General features: G+C 44.0%; 1 pseudogene; it reads right to left on the bottom strand.

Moving 5' to 3' along the window:
- Positions 1 to 1,573: 1,573 nt before the first annotated feature.
- Positions 1,574 to 1,676, bottom strand: LOC130343169 (U2 spliceosomal RNA; annotated as a pseudogene).
- Positions 1,677 to 3,949: the final 2,273 nt, after the last annotated feature.

The following is a 3,949-nucleotide window of genomic DNA, read 5'->3' as shown; positions in this document are numbered from 1 at the left end:
TGATATAACCAAACACCACATTTGATACCAGCCAAAAGGAAGAATGAGAAGTGATAACTGAGAAAGGGGAGGAACCAACGCTGTCCCCTTCACATGCACCATCACTACTTGTAGGAAGGGAGGCTGGCTGGCAGCCTCCCATACACACTCTGGCTGGGTGGCAGTCACCCACCAGTACACACAGCAGACCCTAAACCCATATCATTATTGCTAAGCAGGAAGATGGGAGTCCATTTCACTCTGATGGACCATTTTTAAATGCAATCCATAACCTGGCTTTGGCAGGAACCCTTCTTACTCCTCCTACTTGCATTTGATACTGGGTTTAGGATCTGCATAGGAAACACACACACACACACACACACACAAGCACACACTTACCTGTGTTGCCTGCTGACGCCTCCTTGGCTGTCCCCAAACGGTATAAAACCAACAGCCACGGGAAGCTGTAAGGATAGAGGACATACCTGCATCCTATTGGACTCACTTGTCTTGGTTAAATCCAGCTTATTTGAAAACCTATGGATCTGCTGCTTCTGCTCATGGCAGTGCTGCTTCTGACAAGGCTGTTCTTTGGTGGGCCTAGGTGACATCACAATCTCCATGGTTACATACACAACAAAGGTCAGATGTTGTTTACACCTGGCCATGCCAGTGGTATTGAGTAGCATATCACAGTGCTAAGGGTCCTGGATGCAACAATCTTTCAATGGGGAATAGCCGCACTGAGTTTGTCAAGTGCACCCATGTTTGCAACTCCAACAATACACACATATGTATGTATGTATGTATGTATGTATGTATGTATGTATGTATCTATCTATCTATCTATCTATCTATCTATCTATCTATCTATCTATCTCTTTCTCTCTTTCTATATGTATATATATATATATATAGAGAGAGAGAGAGAGAGAGAGAGAGAGAGAGAGAGAGAGACAGAGAGAGAGAGAGAGAGAGAGAGAGAGAGATGGAAATACTTTTTTAAACATGTTTTCACCTTTTTTTTTAACCTTCTTTTTTTCTTCTCTCCATGTTTTCCTTCTTTCCTCCTTTTTTCCTATGCTGCTGCTTCTTATTTTTCTTCTTTTTCAGACCCTATCATTGCACTATTGCTTATTCAATACCACCAGCAGATGGAGACACTATATTACAACATTAGTTGTGAGCAGCAGTTTGTACAAACAAATGCCTCATAGCTGATGTCCTATCCATTATCGCAATGGATGGTTGGCTGGCAACATTTGTTTTTATTATTCCAATACCACAGTACCAATGCATGGTCAATCAACAGCAATGACACCCCCATGTCAATTAACAAGATTCAGCACCCACTACCTGAAAGACAACTACCTATCATGTCATGTCCAACCTGCACAGGTGTGCTGGTTGCTGAGCTTATTCAATTAAAGAGGACATTCAGCAGCAGCAGTCCTGTGCCTGGTCGCTCCAACAGGGGCCAGACACAAGCGGCACCACCTATTGTCTTTTGCCTGCAGTAGGGGCCCACTGGACTAGCCAGCAAGCAGCTGCAGCAAATAAACAGGTAATCTTTCTTTCCAACACTGAACCCTGGTGGTGCATTTAATATATGCTACCAGATAGGGGACATATCAGATATTAAACTGATATAAACAGACACCACATTTGATACCAGCCAAAAGGAAGAATGAGAAGTGATAACTGTGAAAGGGGAGGAACCAACGCTGTCCCCTTCACATGCACCATCACTACTTGTAGGAAGGGAGGCTGGCTGGCAGCCTCCCATACACACTCTGGCTGGGTGGCAGTCACCCACCAGTACACACAGCAGACCCTAAACCCATATCATTATTGCTAAGCAGGAAGATGGGAGTCCATTTCACTCTGATGGACCATTTTTAAATGCAATCCATAACCTGGCTTTGGCAGGAACCCTTCTTACTCCTCCTACTTGCATTTGATACTGGGTTTAGGATCTGCATAGGAAACACACACACACACACACACACAAGCACACACTTACCTGTGTTGCCTGCTGACGCCTCCTTGGCTGTCCCCAAACGGTATAAAACCAACAGCCACGGGAAGCTGTAAGGATAGAGGACATACCTGCATCCTATTGGACTCACTTGTCTTGGTTAAATCCAGCTTATTTGAAAACATATGGATCTGCTGCTTCTGCTCATGGCAGTGCTGCTTCTGACAAGGCTGTTCTTTGGTGGGCCTAGGTGACATCACAATCTCCATGGTTACATACACAACAAAGGTCAGATGTTGTTTACACCTGGCCATGCCAGTGGTATTGAGTAGCATATCACAGTGCTAAGGGTCCTGGATGCAACAATCTTTCAATGGGGAATAGCCGCACTGAGTTTGTCAAGTGCACCCATGTTTGCAACTCCAAAAATACACACATATGTATGTATGTATGTATGTATGTATGTATGTATGTATGTATGTATCTATCTATCTATCTATCTATCTATCTCTTTCTCTCTTTCTATATGTATATATATATATATATAGAGAGAGAGAGAGAGAGAGAGAGAGAGAGAGAGAGAGAGAGAGAGAGAGAGAGAGAGAGAGAGAGAGAGAGAGAGAGAGAGAGAGATGGAAATACTTTTTTAAACATGTTTTCACCTTTTTTTTTAACCTTCTTTTTTTCTTCTCTCCATGTTTTCCTTCTTTCCTCCTTTTTTCCTATGCTGCTGCTTCTTATTTTTCTTCTTTTTCAGACCCTATCATTGCACTATTGCTTATTCAATACCACCAGCAGATGGAGACACTATATTACAACATTAGTTGTGAGCAGCAGTTTGTACAAACAAATGCCTCATAGCTGATGTCCTATCCATTATTGCAATGGATGGTTGGCTGGCAACATTTGTTTTTATTATTCCAATACCACAGTACCATTGCATGGTCAATCAACAGCAATGACACCCCCATGTCAATTAACAAGATTCAGCACCCACTACCTGAAAGACAGCTACCTATCATGTCATGTCCAACCTGCTCAGGTGTGCTGGTTGCTGAGCTTATTCAATTAAAGAGGACATTCAGCAGCAGCAGTCCTGTGCCTGGTCGCTCCAACAGGGGCCAGACACAAGCGGCACCACCTATTGTCTTTTGCCTGCAGTAGGGGCCCACTGGACTAGCCAGCAAGCAGCTGCAGCAGTAAATAAACAGGTAATCTTTCTTTCCAACACTGAACCCTGGTGGTGCACTTAATATATGCTACCAGATAGGGGACATATCAGATATTAAACTGATATAAACAGACACCACATTTGATACCAGCCAAAAGGAAGAATGAGAAGTGATAACTGTGAAAGGGGAGGAACCAACGCTGTCCCCTTCACATGCACCATCACTACTTGTAGGAAGGTAGGCTGGCTGGCAGCCTCCCATACACACTCTGGCTGGGTGGCAGTCACCCACCAGTACACACAGCAGGCCCTAAACCCATATCATTATTGCTAAGCAGGAAGATGGGAGTCCATTTCACTCTGATGGACCATTTTTAAATGCAATCCATAACCTGGCTTTGGCAGGAACCCTTCTTACTCCTCCTACTTGCATTTGATACTGGGTTTAGGATCTGCATAGGAAACACACACACACACACAAGCACACACTTACCTGTGTTGTCTGCTGATGCCTCCTTGGCTGTCCCCAAACGGTATAAAACCAACAGCCACGGGAAGCTGTAAGGATAGAGGACATACCTGCATCCTATTGGACTCACTTGTCTTGGTTAAATCCAGCTTATTTGAAAACTTATGGTGCTGCTGCTTCTGATCATGGCAGTGCTGCTTCTGACAAGGCTGTTCTTTGGTGGGCCTAGGTGACATCACAATCTCCATGGTTACATACACAACAAAGGTCAGATGTTGTTTACACCTGGCCATGCCAGTGGTATTGAGTAGCATATCACAGTGCTAAGGGTCCTGGATGCAACAATCTT

The sequence above is a fragment of the Hyla sarda genome, unplaced genomic scaffold, assembly GCF_029499605.1.
Source record: "Hyla sarda isolate aHylSar1 unplaced genomic scaffold, aHylSar1.hap1 scaffold_672, whole genome shotgun sequence".
Classification (NCBI taxonomy): Eukaryota; Metazoa; Chordata; class Amphibia; order Anura; family Hylidae; genus Hyla; species Hyla sarda.
Note: the sequence above shows the minus strand (reverse complement) of the source record. Positions and strands in the feature narration are given on the sequence as shown.